General features: G+C 45.9%; 1 protein-coding gene across 1 annotated transcript in view; it reads left to right on the forward strand.

Annotated features, from left to right (window-relative positions):
- The first annotated feature begins 10,394 nt into the window (after nt 1–10,394).
- Nucleotides 10,395–19,182, forward strand: part of DDHD2 (DDHD domain containing 2) — a 65,353-nt gene continuing 56,565 nt past the window's right edge. Inside the window, exon 1 of the mRNA XM_073622345.1 lies at nt 10,395–10,617. The gene's annotated coding sequence lies outside the window, so the exon portion shown is untranslated. The remainder of the gene's footprint in view (nt 10,618–19,182) is intronic.

Here is a 19,182-nt window from a genome sequence, read left to right on the forward strand (position 1 = left end):
AGGCCACTCTATGACCTTAATGTGTTTCTTCTTGAGCCACTCCTTTAATGCCTTGGCGGTATGTTTTGGGTCATTGTCATGCTGGAAGACTTATCCACGACCCATCTTCAGTGTTTTGGCTGAGGGAAGAAGGTTCTCATCCAACATTTTACAATACATGGCCCCGTCCATTGGCCTCCAATGTGGCAAAGTCAGTCTGTACCTTGAGCAGAGAAACAACCCCAAAGCATAATGTTTCCACCTCCATGCTTGACTGTAGGGATGGTGTTCATAAGGTCATAGTCATCATTTTCTTCTTCCAAACATGTCGAATTAATGCCAAAGAGTAGAGGTCGACCGATATGGGTTTTTCTCTGGCCGATGCCGATGCCGATATTTAGAAATCGTGGTGGCCGATTCTGATATGTGATGCCGATTTTTTTTGGGCCAATATATTGGGCCGATTTTTTTTTTTTTTTTTCCCTTCATCTCATAAAATCTAACAATTAGACCCCTTTCACACTGGGGCGTTTTTCAGGCGCTTTTGGGCTAAAAAGAGCGCCTGTAAAGTGCCTGTAAAACGGCTCTCCTGCAGTCTCAGTGTGATATCCCGAGTGCTTTCACACTGAGGCGATGCACTGGCAGGATGTAAAAAAAAGTCCTGCAAACGGCATCTTTGGAGTGGTGTATACCACCACTCCTGCCCATTGAAATGAATGCGCACCGCTGCCGAAGCGCCTGCAAAGCGTTTTGGCAGCGGCGCTTCAGGGGCACATTTAACTCCTTCCTCGGCTGCTAGCTGGGTTATAAGCGCCCCGCTAGCAGCCGAAGAGTGCCTCTAAAATGATGGTAAAGCACCGCTAAAACTAGCAGCGTTTTACCATCAACGCATGCCCGCTCCAGTGTGAAAGCAACCTTAAGTGATACAGAAAATTTTTTACATTTAAACATTAAACAAAACAAACCTCCAATCAGTTCACTTGTATGTATAATTTAGAAAAAAAAAAAAAAAAAAACTATCTTAAATATTAAATACACAAAAACAGGTAATCAAAACTTTTGGACGAAAAAAAAATGGGCTAACTTTACTGCTTAGTTTTTTTTTTTTAATTCATTACTGTATTTTTTTTTTTTTTTTTAAATTGCGTTTGAAAGTCTGCTGCGCAAATACCGCGTGACATAAAATATTGCAACAACCGCTATTTTATTCCCTAGGGTCTCTGCTAAAAAAAATATATATAATGTTTGGGGGTTCTAAGTGATTTTCTAGCAGAAAATACAGGATTTTTACCTGTAAGCAACAAGTGTCAGAAAAGATTTAGTTTTTAAATGGTTAAACTGAGAATTCCTACATGGAGTTCAGTCTATTGATAAAAAAGAACTTGAAGACATACAATGTATCTTCTTATCAGACTTGGCAGGCTGTCCAGAGGAGGAGAGAAGATAACTTTCAGGCAACTTGCATTGACTCTATTACAGAAGTCATTTGCAAGTCATGGCTGAAGTTACAATCGGCCTTTTTTACGCCAAATATCGGCCGATATATCGGTCGACCTCTACCAAAGAGCTCAATTTTGGTCTTGTCTGACCACAGCACTTTCTCCCAATCCTTTTCTGAATCATTTAGATGTTCATTGGCAAACTTCAGACGGGCCTGTACATGTGCTTTATTGAGGAGGGGGACCTTGTGGTGCTGCAAGATTTCAATCCAATTTGTATTTCTTTCATTTGGGAATAATCACTCCAACAGTTGTCTGCTTCTCACCAAGCTTCTTACTGATGGTCTTGTAGCCCATTCCAGCCTAGTGCAGGTCTACAATCTTGTCCCTGACGTCCTTTTGGTCTTGCCCATGATGGTGAGTTTGAATGGAAGAAAGATTCTGTGGACAGGTGTCTTTTATACACACAACAAGTTGTTAGGAGCAGTGGCAGCTGGTGCTCAAAATTTGGGGGGGGGGAGAGGGGCGGAAAACCACCAGCAACCACCCCCTGCAGGAGATGGACGGGTCTCGGGACCTGCTTCCTGATGGGCCAGGAGGAAAATCAGGAAGACAATAGCAAATATTAACTCGCTATTGTCACACAACTGGGGGTGGGCCCAGGGCGCAGTGCTCTGCGCCCGAGCCCATCCTTTTTTGAAGCCAATTAGAGTCTCAGGCTCTAATCATGTGCTTTAAAAAAAAAAAAACCTGTTGAAATCCATGTGTCCGGCGCCCTGCATGTAGATTAGGGGGGCGGCGCCCCGCATGGAGAGGCCGCCACTGGTTAGGAGCACCTTCTTAAATTGACAGGACTAATCTGTGTACCACATGAGCGTATACTGTAGCCAGAATCATTGTTGCTTATTTTACTCACTGAACTGCAACTCCATTTATAACAGTTGTATCGTGTTTTTTTTTTCTGGATTTTTGGTTGTTATTCTGTCTCTATCATTTATACACATATGATAAAAATTATAGACCCTTCATTTGTAAGTGGACAAACTTATAAAATCTGCAGTGGATCAAATAATTATTTTCCCCACTGTAGCTCACCGAAAGGGGAACATTTTTTTCTCAACAGAAGTGGAGTTACTCTTTAATTTAAGAATAACTTTATAATTATCTATGAAAGTGAATGATTTGTTTAGGTGGCACTGTGCTCTAAACTTCTATATATTTTTAGAAAAAAATTATATAAAAATATAGAAAAAAGCCTCCCCCTCCCAGCTTTTAATTTTAAAACTAGCTGAGTATATAAAGAAATGGGACTTTAAAGTTTTTTTTTTTAAAGTCAGCAGCTACAAAAACTGCAGCTGCTGACTTTTAATATATGGACACTTACCTGTCCAGGGCACCTGCGATGTCGGCACCTGAAGCCGATCTGTCCCATCCAATACTGATATTGCAGTTTTGTATTGACCATGTAGCCCGAATCAACGCTTTCCAAAGGTGCTGGCGGTTTTTGTGATAAGTTCTTAACTCCGCCTCTCTGCTGCCATTGTAATTGGTGTTATGGGGAATACAGCATGGGGAAGTGAAACTCTGGCAGGAGGGCAAAGCATGCAACCCAGGTGTGTAAGTTTGCCTGACTTCTCCACCCATAACTGAAATATTGGTCTGGGGTGGAGTGACTGACTGTTTAACCACTTGCTGATCACCCGCCGCAGATGTACTGCGGCAAGGTGGCTTGGCTGCGCAAATCGCCATACCGGTACGGCGATTCGTGCACTAGCTTTCATGGGCGCACTCCGCTGGCCAATCAGCGATCGTTCCCTGCAGGGACAGAACAGGGATCTGTTTCCCCAGTCACACAGTCCTTTATACAGTTAGAAAACACAAACAGGGAACATGTTTAACCCCTTGATCGCCCCTGATGTTAACCCCTTCCCTCCCAGTGTTATTAGTACAATGTCAGTGCATAGTTTTAGCACTGATCACTGTAATAATGTCACTGGTTCCCAAAAAAGTGTAAAAAATGTCAGTTAAGTGTCCAATCTGTCCGCCGCAATGTCGCAGTCCTTGCTAAAAATCACTGATCGCCGCCATTACTAGTAATAAATAAAAATGCCATAATTCAATCCCCTATTTTGTAGACGCAATAACTTTTGCGCAAACCAATCAATATACTCTTATTGGATTTTTTTTTTACCACAAATATGTAGAATACATATGGGCCTAAACTGGTGAATAAATTTGTTTTTTTAGATATTTCTGGGGGATATTTATTATAGCAGAAAGTAAAAAAGTTTTTTTTTCAAAATTGTCACACTTTTTGTTTATAGTGTAAAAAAAAAACGTAGAAGTAATCAAATATCACCAAAAGAAAGCTCTATTTGTGGGGGGAAAAACGGACATCAATTTTGTTTAGATACAAGGTCACATGACCGCGCAATTGTCAGTTAAAGCGACGCAGTGCCGTATCGCAAAAAATGGCCTGGTTAGGAAGTGGGTAAATCCTTCCGGGGCTGAAGTGGTTAAAGGCACCAGACTGTAATAGCATTCTAGTATCAACCCTCTCCATACCATGTGTGAAATCATGAGATCACCTCCTGTAGAGAGGTGGGTGGAGGAATCCTTCTATCCATCTATAAAATTCAATACTTCTGAATGGGGGAGATGTACTCAGGCTGACTCAGTTTAGTTTTGGCAGGAGAGGTTCCCACTACTACGGGAACACAGCGCCCCCTACTGGATGCAGCTAATTCTACTACAGTACATTGCACTTCACAGATAGCGGCCACATCAATGTGTAATGGAAATGGTTCACTTGAGCCGGCTTGGCCTAAACCAACTATAACTGAATCCCTAATTTATAGAATTAAATTTCAGGTTTATTTTTTAATCTGCAATGTAATGTCTCATTCACACTTGCAGTAGCATTTGCTTTTCAGAGGGAAGTTGACAGGCGGCTGGGAGGGGATATGTTGCCTCCTTACTGATTTAACTCTGAAAAGCCTGCATCACTCTCGCCACAACTGTATGCATTACAAGATGGTTGCGGTGTGCCCCCTATTCGTTTGGCGGTGGCACCGCTCACCGAATGTGACATGGGGTATCATTTCTCCAATAGCAGGTGTACAACCCCTCCCGGCTGCCATTGCAGCTTAAAGGCTACATTTTTGTAAAAAAAATACATAAATAAATGCAGATCTTCTTGCAGGTAAAAAAAATGTAATTTTTTTTTTTTTTTTACACTGCAGCTTGCAATGCATTGCAATCACTCTCTGTGGATGGCGGGTGCAATGCCAAGTTCCTGCAGACTATCAGTACAGCTGTCTGCCCGTACCTCCAATAGAGGCAGACAGTTATTGAGCGCTCTAAAAAGAAGTCCGATCACAGTAGCAAAAAAGAAAAGCAATTAGGAGGAGGCTAAGAACAATAGAAGGGGCTATTTGAGTTAAACTCGGGGCAGCGCATGCACAATGTCTATGGAGACATCTGCATAGCAGCAGGCTGGTTGCTATATCACATGTATGCTGCCATGGATCCGTGTCAGGAAAAGAAAATTACAGTATTTGATAAAATTTTCCGTTGTCTCGCTCTGCTCTGCACATGCTCAGCTGCTTTCTATTTTTTGGCATTGTGACTAAAATCAGAGCCACTAGAGGCCAATCTGCTGACAGCCTAAAGATTTACTGCTGCACCTTTCTTGTGAAAAAAAAAAAAAGATTTACTGCTGCTCAGGGGCTCTGCGCTTCAGCAAAATGGCAGCCTCCAGCAAGAAGGAACAAGAACAATGCTGGAGTCAGTTTACAGCACACACTAATTTTGGTAGAATAATTATTAATGGGGAATGTATGTTCCTTGCTAAAGAACATTATTTTTTATCAGGTTGGGATAGATTTTATTTTTTTCAATTTAAAGAACACTGTACTATGCTTAATCTTTCACTTTGATTGTAGGAACTTTACCTTTCTCTATACTGCCGGTAATTTGACAGAACACCACTACCAATCAGAATATGTAATGTTCCGGCACGGCCATCTTGGCACACCCCGCACTCGTCTGCAGTAAGCCTATAGTCAGAAGGCGGCAAGCGGATATCTTTTTACACCCACTGTCTTGCATTTCACACTTAGGCCCCATACACCACATTAGATTTTCTGCAGATTTTTGTCTTCAGATTTACCAAAACCATGTATTTTGAGGTCAAACCTTTAGGCCCCTTTCACACTGGGGTGGTTTGCAGGTGCTATTGCGCTAAAAATAGCGCCAGCAAACCGAACCGAAAGTGCCGCTGCTTTGTCTCCAATGTGAAAGCCCCGAGGGCTTTCAGACTGGAGCGGTGCGCTGGCAGGAGGGTAAAAAAAAGTCCTGCTAGCAGCATCTTTGGAGCAGTGAAGGAGCGGTGTGTATACCGCTCCTGCCCATTGAAATCAATGGGACACTAGCGGCCGAATACCGACGGTAAAGCGCCGCTAACAATAGCGGCACTTTACCGCCGACGCCGCCCCCGCCCCAGTGTGAATGGGGCCTAAGAGGTTCAATTTGTATGCAATCAGACAGGCCCTTGCACTACATGGTTTTGGTAAATCTGAAGACAAATATCTGCAGAAAATCTAATAGTGTGTGTTGTGGGGTCTAAGTTTTACCAGTAAACTGAGTTTATCTAGTGAAATACGGTATTTGGAAGTCTGGGTGACTGTTTTGATGTTGGATTTTAAAAGCAGCGGCAAGCCTGCTGATCTCACAGGTTTACTAATCTGACAGAACAACGCTGATTTTAAAATTCAACAATAAAACCGTTTGACAGCTTTCTAAATACTGTATTTCACTAAATAAGCTCAGTTTACTGGTAAAAATAAGTGCGAAATGCAAAACTCCGGTGGGTGTAAAAAGATGTCCGCTTGGCAACTTCAGACTACAGGCTTTTTGTGGATGAGTGTGGGGTGTACCAAGATGGCCACGTTGGAATGTCACTTTCATTGGGTAGAACAGCGGCACTGTGACAGGACAGCTGTGGCTCATACATTTGTCCGCCCCTCTCCTCTCATTGCCCACTCACAGTACACCTTGTATTCTAAGTGTTCTGTGATTGGACAGAGGGGAAGAGAGGGAGAAAAACAACAGTGCATCTTCAATGTATGAGAGCCGCAGCTCCCCCACCCCAGCCCCAGAACTGCTGTGTCCAGAGCCCATGGGAGGTATTCAGGGGGTGACACTGAGAACACGAAGCTTCAGTTGGAGGCCAGCGCTTTTTTTTTTATTATTATTATTATTAATATTATTATTAAAATTATTAGGGTTGTCCCGATACCACTTTTTTAGGACCGAGTACAAGTACCGATACTTTTTTTCAAGTACTCGCTGATACCGATTACCGATACTTTTTTTTTTAATGTCACGTGACAGTGGTTTTTTTTTTTTTTTTTTTTTTTTAAATAATGCTTTCTTTTTTGGGGGGGGAGGGGGTGTGAACGGTGTCTGTGTGTTTTTTTTTATTTACATTTTTATTATTTTTTACAATAATATTTATTTTTATTATTTATTGCAATATGTGTTTTTTGTTTTTTTTAATCAGCCCTGTTGGGGGGCTTTGGTGAGATATCAGGGGTCTTAACAAGGGAACGGAGGGGGACTGAGGAATGGAGGGAGACAACGGAGGGGGGCAGAGGAACGGAGGGGGACAGAGGAACGGAGGGGGACAGAGGAGGGGGACAGAGGAACGGAGGGGGACAGAGGAACGGAGGGAGACAACGGAGGGGGACAGAGGAACGGAGGGGGACAGAGGAACGGAGGGGGACAGAGGAGGGGGACAGAGGAAGGGAGGGAGACAACGGAGGGGGACAGAGGAACGGAGGGGGACAACGGAGGGGGACAGAGGAACGGAGGGGGACAACGGAGGGGGACAGAGGAACGGAGGGGGACAACGGAGGGGGACAGAGGAACGGAGGGGGACAACGGAGGGGGACAGAGGAACGGAGGGGGACAGAGGAACGGAGGGGGACAACGGAGGGGGACAGAGGAACGGAGGGGGACAACGGAGGGGGACAGAGGAACGGAGGGGACAACGGAGGGGGACAGAGGAACGGAGGGGGACAACGGAGGGGGGACAGAGGAACGGAGGGGGACAGAGGAACGGAGGGGGGACAGGGGAACGGAGGGGGACAGAGGAACGGAGGGGGACAACGGAGGGGGACAGAGGAACGGAGGGGGACAGAGGAACGGAGGGGGACAGAGGAGGGGGACAGAGGAACGGAGGGGGACAGAGGAGGGGGACAGAGGAACGGAGGGGGACAACGGAGGGGGACAGAGGAACGGAGGGGGACAGAGGAGGGGGACAGAGGAACGGAGGGGGACAGAGGAGGGGGACAGAGGAGGGGGACAGAGGAACGGAGGGGGACAGAGGAGGGGGACAGAGGAATGGAGGGGGACAACGGAGGGGGACAGAGGAACGGAGGGGGACAGAGGAGGGGGACAGAGGAACGGAGGGGGACAGAGGAACGGAGGGGGACAACGGAGGGGGACAGAGGAACGGAGGGAGACAACGGAGGGGGACAGAGGAACGGAGGGGGACAGAGGAACGGAGGGGGACAGAGGAGGGGGACAGAGGAACGGAGGGGGACAGAGGAGGGGGACAGAGGAACGGAGGGGGACAACGGAGGGGGACAACGGAGGGGGACAGAGGAACGGAGGGAGAGAATGGAGGGGGACAGAGGAACGGAGGGGGACAGAGGAGGGGGACAGAGGAACGGAGGGAGACAACGGAGGGGGACAGAGGAACGGAGGGGGACAACGGAGGGGGACAGATGAACGGAGGGAGACAACGGAGGGGGACAGAGGAACGGAGGGGGACAGAGGAACGGAGGGGGACAGAGGAGGGGGACAGGGGGACAGAGGAACGGAGGGGGACAGAGGAGGGGGGCAGAGGAACGGAGAGAGACAACGGAGGGGGACAGAGGAACGGAGGGGGACAGAGGAGGGGGACAGAGGAACGGAGGGGGACAACGGAGGGGGACAGAGGAACGGAGGGAGAGAACGGAGGGGGACAGAGGAACGGAGGGGGACAGAGGAGGGGGACAGGGGGACAGAGGAACGGAGGGGGACAGAGGAGGGGGGCAGAGGAACGGAGAGAGACAACGGAGGGGGACAGAGGAACGGAGGGGGACAGAGGAGGGGGACAGAGGAACGGAGGGGGACAACGGAGGGGGACAGAGGAACGGAGGGGGACAACGGAGGGGGACAGAGGAACGGAGGGAGACAACGGAGGGGGACAGAGGAACGGAGGGGGACAGAGGAGGGGGACAGAGGAACGGAAGGGGACAGAGGAGGGGGACAGAGGAACGGAGGGGGACAGAGGAGGGGGACAGAGGAACGGAGGGGGACAGAGGAACGGAGGGGGACAGAGGAGGGGGACAGAGGAACGGAGGGGGACAACGGAGGGGGACAGAGGAACGGAGGGAGAGAATGGAGGGGGACAGAGGAACGGAGGGGGACAGAGGAGGGGGACAGAGGAACGGAGGGAGACAACGGAGGGGGACAGAGGAACGGAGGGGGACAACGGAGGGGGACAGAGGAACGGAGGGAGACAACGGAGGGGGACAGAGGAACGGAGGGGGACAGAGGAGGGGGACAGGGGGACAGAGGAACGGAGGGGGACAGAGGAGGGGGGCAGAGGAATGGAGAGAGACAACGGAGGGGGACAGAGGAACGGAGGGGGACAGAGGAGGGGGACAGAGGAACGGAGGGGGACAACGGAGGGGGACAGAGGAGGGGGACAGAGGAACGGAGGGAGACAACGGAGGGGGACAGAGGAACGGAGGGGGACAGAGGAACGGAGGGGGACAGAGGAACGGAGGGGGACAACGGAGGGGGACAGAGGAACGGAGGGGGACAACGGAGGGGGGGAGGGGGACAGAGGAACGGAGGGACGGAGGGGGACAGAGGAACGGAGGGGGACAACGGAGGGGGACAGCAGAACGGAGGGGGACAACGGAGGGGGACAGCAGAACGGAGGGGGCCTGGAGGATGAGGTGACAGTCAGCGGTGATCGCGTGTGGGGGAGTTACAAGCACCGATCACCGCTGTATGTCACTAAGCAGCTGAAAGCCGTGGGGGGAGAAGCTTGTAACTCCCCCACACGCTGATCACCGCTGACTGTCCAGGTATCGGGGGAAGTATCGGGAGCATTTGCCCGAGTACAAGTACTTGGGCAAATGCTCGGTATCGGTGCCGATACAACCCTAAAAATTATTATTAAATGTTTACAATAGACAGGGCTGTACTGAGCGGCTATATAATGGACAGAATACAATACACGTGTTCAGAGAAAAGAAGGCCTTGACCATTCAGGAGGAATCCTCTTATTCTGCAGAGATTTCCTCTCACTTCCTGTTGTGTCTCCAGAACAGGAAGTGAGGGGACATCTCTCCAATAGGAGTCAGACAGCAAAGCAAAGAAAACGGACAGAGGTTCTACTCTCCATCAGTCAGTGATTGGCTGGAACCTCTTTTTGGTTTTAATCTACCACATGACATCACACATCCTTGGAATGTACCACTTTTCCTTGGAAGGGGATGCATGACATCACACATCAGTGGATACCATCAGTGGATGGTACCAATTCTTCCTGGGACGGGGCACCTTATACTACACATCCTCGGACAGTACCAATTCCCAGTGGAAGGGGACACGTTACATCACACATCCTTTGACTGTGCCAATTCTCAGTGGAGGGGGACACATGACATCATCACACATCCTCGAAATGTACCAATTTTCCCTGGGAGAAGAAGCATTACATCACACGTCCTTAGAATGGGGACCTTTCCTTTAGGATAAAAGTGGTCCCCATTTTAAGGACGTGTGATGTAATGCTTCTCCTCCCAGGGAAAGCCTGTGTGATGCATTACATCACACAGGCTTGGAATGTACCAATTCTTCCAGGAAGGGGACACATGACATGCCACATCCTCGGAACATACCAATCCCCCCCGGAAGGTGTCGCAGCACATAACACATCCCTCCCCACCACACACATCACTTTCCCGGGGACTTCAGTGACGTCACCCCCAGCTGTATTCCACATCAATCTCGTGAGAGGTCCGCTGCGGAATCACGTGAGCTCGCCGGGGCTCGGTGCGGATCACGTGATCGCGGTGTGGAGGCGGAGCCCGGAGGGTGAGGAGCCAGTGGGGCGAATGGCGGGCGGATAGAGGTAAGTGCGGGGTGGGAATTGTGTACTGCGGACTCATCACTGCCTGGAGCTGTCAGAGCGCCCCCTACCGACGCTGTCACCATTATGTCATCTACCTGTGTGCTCTCTTCTCTGCCTGTATACCGTCTATGTATATACACAGAGACAGACAGGTGCACACTGAGTACTTCTTATTAAAGTGGAGCTGTCCTCCTATACCAGTCATAGACGATGTGTTCAGACCCGCTATAGTAGGGTCAGGTGACTATGTATATATGATGTATACTGAGGTCACTATATACAGTACTATATCTCACAAAAGTGAGTACACCCCTTACATTTTTGTAAATATTTTATTATATCTTTTCATGTGACAACACCGAAGAAAAGACATTTTGCTACAATGTAAAGTAGTGAGTGTACAGCTTGTATAACAGTGTAAATTTGCTGTCCCCTCAAAATAACTCAACACACAGCCATTAATGTCTAAATGACCCCAAACACACCTCCAAGACGACCACTGCCTTGCTAAAGAAGCTGAGGGTAAAGGTGATGGACTGGCCAAGCATGTCTCCAGACCTATACCCTATTGAGCATCTGTGGGGCATCCTCAAATGGAAGGTGGAGGAGCGCAAGGTCTCTAACATACACCAGCTCTGTGATGTCATAATGGAGGAGTGGAAGAGGACTCCAGTAGCAACCTGTGAAGCTCTGGTGAACTCCATGCCCAATAACACCAAATTTAACACACCTGCTCCTCATTCACACCTGAGACCTTGTAACACTAACGAGTCACATGACTTCATGGAGGGAAAATGGCTAATTGGGCCCAATTTGGACATTTTCACTTAGGGGTGTACTCACTTTTGTTGCCAGCTGTTTAGACATTAATGGCTGTGTGTTGAGTTATTTTGAGGGGACAGCAAATTTCCACTGTTATGCCGCGTACACACGACCGGTCTTTCTGTCGGACCGAAGTCTGACGGTCTTTCCGACGGAGTTCCGCTGAAACGTTCTTGCCCACACACGATCATACCAAAGTCCATTCGTTTAGAACATGATGACCTACAACGGGACTAGAAAAAGGAAGTTCAATAGCTGCCCTTGCGTCGTTCTTGGTCCGTCAGACTAGTATACAGAAGAACGGTTTTCCTGATAGGAATTGAGTCCATCGGAAAGATTTGAAACTTGTTCTATTTCTAGGTCCATTGAAATTTTTGAAAAAAAAAAGGTCCGATGAAGCCCACACACGATCGGAATGGTTCCGTCGGACCTTTTCTGCCGGAAAGTCCAGTCGTGTGTACATGGCAGATTACAAACTGTACACTCACTACTTTACATTGTAGCAAAGTGTCATTTCTTCAGTGTTGTCACATGAAAAAATAGAATAAAATATTTACAAAAATGTGAGGGGTGTACTCTTGTGAGATACTGTATATATGATGTATACAGAGGTCACTCGGGGTCAGTATGGACATAGAAGAAGGAATAGGCAGTAGACAAGTAGCTGCGCAGGCCTGTGTGAGCCTAAAGGGTTACTTCACCTTTCCTGAAAAATCCATGCAGGTAAGGGATGTCGGTAGATGAGCTGTGCAGCTCTGACCAGATAATGTCCTTCTTATAGGTGTAGACTCATTACATACCTCCCGAAGCCTGACTGGAGAACTCCCAGAGATGGCACCATCCTATCCTGTCTTGTTGCTGAGACACTTCCAGCAAATTGAACCCCCTCACATGCACTTGCCGGAGTCGAGAGCTCGCTCCTGTGATGGTGAAGGTGAGCGGTAATTTCTGGGAGCCTCTTGGCGACGTCCTAGCAACACGGCGTGTTAGGATAGTGTTCTCTCTGGGAGTATTCCAGTCAGGCTTCATGGGGGATGTAAATGGCCCACACCTATAGAAAGGGCATTAATCAACTTTAGTCAGAGTTGCACAGTTTGTTTTTATCTATAGACTCCCCTTATCTGCATAGGCAGTTTTCTGATGAACTAATCCTACCGCGCACTTTCACCCCCTTCCTGCCCAGGCCAATTTTCAGCTTCTAGCACTGTCATACTTTGAATGAAAATTGCTCAATCATGCAACACTGTACCCATATGAATATTTTTATCATTTTTTTATAAACAGATAAAGCTTTCTTTTGATGGTATTTAGTCACCACTGGGGAAATTATTTTTTGCTAAACAAACAAAAAAATTCCAATAAATTGTTTCTGTTGTAAAAGTTTGTAAATAGGTAATTTTTCTCCTTCACTAATGTGCACTGATGGGTTGGGGCTGCACTGATCATCAGAACACTAATTATCAGAGTAGATGTCCACTGTGTCTATTGCTACTTACCCGCTTTTCTCTCTTCACATACTGTCAGCGTGAGGAGAGGAATGCTGATAACTGGCAAATCCTGTTTACACTGTGATCAGCTGTGATTGGACACAGCTGATCACATGGTAAAGAGCCACTGTGATTGGGCCTTTACCCCGATCCTCAGTCAGCTGTGTCTGAACAACACAATGATAACAGATCACTGCCGATTCACGCTGCTTGAGGGTGAGCGGGAAGCACGATCACAGGAGGACGTCAATAGACGTCTTCATGGAAATGTGCAACTGCGCTGTAGCCGTCATTCTGCTTTAATGCTGTTGTGAAGAGGTTAAAGAGAAACTAAACCCATCAATTTAACAGTTTCAAAAAACAGGTACATTGCCAGCATGCTGGGAATGCTAACTGTCACATTGGATGTGCTCCCAACCAAACTGTCAAACCATCCAATGGCTGGTGTCATACCTGCTTACATGTGCAGCACCATGACAGTTGCAGATCAAACAGAGGCCGAGATGGCAACTTCCTTGGCTGAAAACGATAGGAGGGTTGGTGCCACTTTAAGTTGCCATACTACATCATGTGACCTGCATCATCTTCAGGGTCTGCGATTCTTTGGCTTAGACTCTCAGAGTGTTAATGCTATGACCTCCATCCACCTGTACTGGAAGCGGAGGGGTGAGGAGCATTGTTTTATGTTCCCCCTTATTGTCCCTTCCAGACTTTGGGCAATCTGAGTCCTGCTTGCAACGCATTGTGTTCTCTGCCATGGTAAGTACAATGAGGAGATCATCATAGGACCCCAATAATACCTCTATGTTTTGCATTCTGTAGAACAGTCAGGGCTGCGTCCACAAAACAGGACTGGCATTTTTCTGGTTAACCATTTCCCAACTGGGCCAAAGTAAAATGATGACATTTTCAGTTTGAAGTGGAATTCCGGGGTTATGGCTGCAGCAATATGCCATAACCCCGTATCGATTTTTTTCAGCCAGCGATTCTCTAACAGCTAAAAGTGATCCGAGCAGATTATTAGCCACTGGATCACATTTAGAAGTTGCAAAAACGGTTCCATGCTGCATCCACCTAGGTAAGTATAATGGGCAAAAAAAAACTACTTTTTTTTTTTAACTCTCACAGTGGGTTGTGCTCTCAAGTGAACTGTCAAGCCATCAGATGGCTGGTGTCATAACTGATCACATGTGCTGTGCCATGGCAACTGCAGAGCAACAGAGGCCAAGATGGCAGCTTCCTTGGCTGTAGTATGAGCTCAGGTGTGTTTGGACACAAGTCTGATCCTGCCTAAGCTGTCCCACCTGGAAGATGTCAAAGCTGATGGAGGTATTTGCTGGCCCGCAGACACTTGTATGCTTGTATACATGCAGCAGTAGAGCAGGGAATACCTCCACCACCTATGATTGGCTATCAGCTTTGACAGCTTCTGGGCAGAATATCAGTGTCCAATCACACCTGAGCTCATCACGGCTGGCTGTATAGGATAGGAGGGTTTAGTTTCACTGTAAGGACTAAGTTCACGTTTTCCAAAAAGTACCCTGTGCAGTTAAGGGGACCCAGGATATATTAAAAAAAAAAACTGTGCAGCTTTGTAAAACGTTCAATAGTATTATCTTAGAAGCCTGGCCAGAAAACTCCCAGTTAGCAACCCCCATGCCCTGGCTTCTTGTTAGGATGCAAAAACTGTTGGTTTTCAATCCTGCAACGCTTGGGAGTGAGCGTCCAACATTCTAGCAACAAGGGAAAACATGGGGGTTGCTAACTGGGAGTTTTCAGGCCAGGCTTCTGAGGTTACCCAAAGCCTGCAGGTATGACAGTCATATTGTTGAATATATTACACATTTGCAAATTTTTTTTTTAATCCATTGGTCCCTCTTTACTGCATAATAAGTTATTTTCTGGAAAAGGTAAATTTAGTCTTTAACCTTTTAAGCTCGGGGGAGGGGCACGCTGGGCTTGCCGCTGGCACTCATGGTACCCTAAACCACAATCTACACCACAATCTACTACAAGTCATCTAAGATGACTTTAAGGAGCACTATTACTTTTACCCTTATAATACCCTTAGCAACCCCTCGAGGAACTGTAGGGTTCCACAGAACCCTAACTGAGAATGGCTGCTCTAAAAGAACCGGGTTCTCTGCCTCTACCTAGAAGTGGATGTACCTGAAGTCTCACCACTACAGTCCAAGAGATGAGGTTCTGATCTCTCCTCCACCAACTAAAAACTGAGATGTTGGTAGAGCTCATGCTTGGATCCCAGGAATATACAATGCAGTCTTCTGCTTGATATGACAGAATGTCTAATATTTGTTGTCAGAGCCGTGTCACTCTATAAAGAGAGATGGTAATCTCTGGCCCAAGGTGGGTGGAGAAGTTCCTATGCTAAAACTTACTGCTTGGTAGTTGACATTTACAGGGTTCACTACGCCTCCCACCTGGCAGTACAAAAAGATGGAAACCACCTCAATTTATAACTAACCCTTGCAGTAAGGTGCACATGGAAGAGACACGCACATCACAAACAAAAATTTCCCAGCACACTTACCAGCCAGCCTTCAAACAAACCAAATTGACCCTCTAATACAAAGGGTTTTGTTGCACACATTTGCAAATATATCTGGAAGCCTCAGTGCCCATGTCAAGGCTCCTCCTTATACTGCAGTCCTAACGCTCTAGTTTTAGTTCACTAGTACATGAGCCTTCATCTAAGCACCACCTGACTCAACAAGTCGATTTTTTGATTGGCTTTTGTCGAAGGAGCTGGGTGGAAAATTGTTGGTGAACAGTGACTGCATCCAATCAGATACAGGCACTGTTTAGGTATTCTGACAGCCAAGGAGAGTAATTTTATATGTGCATGGCAAGCCTAAAGGTCAGTCACACACCATACAGTGCATTGTAACATAATGAGGTAGTGCCATGTAATTAGATGCCAAACATCTCAAGATTTAGAATTGAGCACGCGATACCTCACATCTATTGCAGTGATACCTCACGTGTTTACATAACTAGGTACGTTGCTTTAATTTATTTATTTATTGTATTTAAAAAAAAAAATCACAATTTTTTTTTTAAATTCAACTTTTTTTCTATCACAAGGGATGAACAACATGGCTTAAGCAGTGACAGGTGCTTAAAGGAAGGTTCTCTTTATTGAGAGATATGGGGTCTATTAAACCACTGATGCCTCCTCTGCCCTCCAAGGCAGTCAACCAAACAGAGATCTGTTTGTTCAACTTCTTCTCTGGCTGGTGGTCTCAGTGGAACAGGACAGCCCTGGAACAGAGGTGGGCAAGCCCTGTAAAAGTGAGCCGGGTGGCTGTAGTCCTGGTTTATCCGCTTTTCGTCCAGGACGGTTTAACAGACGCTGAATAGGAATCCGTTAGGGTGATATCAAGGTTTGTGAAAACATTTGGTGCACACAACATAGATTTACATCTGAGTTAATCTTTTACCTTATTCCTCACTTTTGAAGGCTTCCTCTGCACTGTACATTTGGTCTCCTGCAGCTTCCTTTCTAAGGTGCTCTGGCCGGTGGTCGAATAATTACATCATCATAGATCAGAAGAGGGTGGTTCTGCGTTATGGACAGACCATAAACCTTTAAAAGCTGCTGCCTCCACTAAAACTGCTACCATGGTAAAGTCAAGATTAATTGGGGGTTGAGAAGTAGGGGTCAACCGATATAGTTTTTTCAGGGCTGATACTGATTTTTCGACTGCCTTTCAGGCCAGTAGCCAATATCAGGTGCCGATATTCTGTACATTTAATGTTTTTTTATTTTTACACTGTCCTTTAAATTTTTTTTTTACTTTTATTGCTGTCACAAGGAATGTAACATCTTTGTGACAGTAATAGGCAGTGACAGGTACCCTTTATAGAAGGATCTGGGGTCTATAAGACCCCAAACCTCTCCTCTGCACTTGAAAGTATTCAAAACAACAACTTGAAGAAATATCGGTACGTTTCTGGCTGATACCGATACTTTGAAAAACCCCTATTGGGAAGGGGCGCTGCTTACTGGATGTGTACCCAATTATCTGCTGAAAAAACTTTTTTGACACATTTACTGTAGATATTTTCAGCAGATAATTGGGTATACATCAAGTAATCAGCGCCACTTCCTAACCCCCAATCCTACAATGTACATCAGGACTGCGCATGCGCACAGCAGAAATCAACTAACACTTCTGAAATTTATGTTGCTAATAAGACGAACCAAACAAAGTAACTGCGCAGGTTGCTCATTTTGTATTTTATACTATATTTAAGTAGATAACCTCACTCGATTGCTGAAATTATTTTGGACATTCCAAACGGGGGTTTGGTGTAGCAAGATGTCCGCTGCCCCGCCTTTTTCTTACTGTAGGTGGTTGGTATTCTTGGCAACGTAAATTTCGTAAAGTGTTAGTTGATTTCTGCCGTGCGCATGCACAGTAGATGGTCAAGCATTTTGTCATGCAAATTCCTCTGTTCACCGACGTCAGCCACTGAAGGCATGTATAACATGTTGCGCATGCGCAATGAGCGTGGTTTGGCGATGCAGCTGATTCAGGGTTGCACATTCTGCCAGATGTAAATTTTGTCAGAACACCGGCCCACAACCCGGAGCATCAGTAGGAGGAGAAGAGCATTGAAACCTGTAGAGTAAGGAATAAGTAGAGCTGCATGATCAATCGTTAAAGAATCAAAATTGCGATTCAACTCCCCTCACCATCTTAAAACAGCAAACGCAGGGAGTTTGCTGCTCACGTCTGACAGCTGACAAAAAAACAAAAATAAAAAATCCAGGCAGCCTGCCAAGTTTATCACAATATCGGAGATAAAGGGAAACATTGTAACATAGTTCTTTAGATCAAAGGGATGAACTTCAGTTTGAATGAGGTCAATTTAACTACTTAAAGCGGAGTTCCACCCACAAAATTAACTTTACATTAACTAACTTGAAAAAAACATTTGAAAATTATAGTTTTTTTTTGTTTTTTTAGGGCTGTTGATATGGGGTCTCTTGTAATCTGCCCCCTTCCTCTCCACGGCGCTTGACGTCACCCCCCTCGGCGCCTGTGTTCGCTAGTGTTCCTGGGAGATATGTGTCATCATTTCCCAGGAGTCACTGGGCAGCGCCGAGGGCTAGAATCCCAGTATTTGATAGGCTTATCATGGTTGCCAGCTAGAAAATTACCCCCAAACATTATATATATATATATATATATATATATATATATATATATATATATATATATATATATATATATATATATATATATATATATAATTTATTTATTTAGCAGATACCCTAGAGATTAAAATGGCGGATGTTGCAATATGTTCTGTCAAACTGTATTTGCGCAGCGGTCTGTCAAACACAATTTTTTTTGAAAATGAATAAAAAAAATAAATAAACAGTAAAGTTAGCCCAATATTTTTGTATAATGTGAAAGATGTTACGCCGCAACGCTCGTGAGAGAATTGTGATCTTTATTCTAACCAAGAAAGTTGTGATTCCCATTTTAGCCAGAATCGTGCACCTCTAGGAATAAGGTATTCCAGATTATTCTTTTGCCCACAGGCCTAAGAAGCATTTAACCCTTGGAATACAGAGGAGGCCCACTACTAGGGTGTTTTTTTTTTTTTTTGGTAATGCCCAGAGTTCAGCTTTAAAAGGTGTGTTCTGCCACAAGTTGTTATCGCTGTGTGCTGTAAAAAAAACTGTGGGGAATTGTTATATTCTAAAGACTTTGCAAACAGCATCTCCGTACATCATCTATCAGGATACAGAAATCTGCTAGAAAGTGTTTTGCAGAATCCGTTCTTCTGACTGTGCCACCCACTTTGCACCAACTGGTACATGCATCAAACAGCAACACAGAGCCTGGAAAACACTACAGCAGTGTTGGGAAATAGCCGGTCAGGTCACCTTTACTCAGAGTCATCCCACATGAAGGAGACTGAAGTGGATATATTTAGATTTTTAGATATATTTAGACATTAGGTTGTAGGTTTTGTTGAAAGCAATATTTGTGATGGTAACTTGTTCATGTAGACTAGATTATTGTGAAGTTTATCACAGATATTTGGATGCCAAGGGATCTTTTGCCTATTACTTGTATAATTGTACACAGTCCAATCCTATGTGTGCTTTTTTTAGGCACTATGGTAACAACTGTCAGATGAAAAGCTCCATCCAGCTATTGCATTTTACTGCCACAAAGGTCTGTCCAGAATATCTGGATATGTAGAAGATATTATT

Source organism: Aquarana catesbeiana, linkage group LG03 (assembly GCF_042186555.1).
Source record: "Aquarana catesbeiana isolate 2022-GZ linkage group LG03, ASM4218655v1, whole genome shotgun sequence".
Classification (NCBI taxonomy): domain Eukaryota; kingdom Metazoa; phylum Chordata; class Amphibia; order Anura; family Ranidae; genus Aquarana; species Aquarana catesbeiana.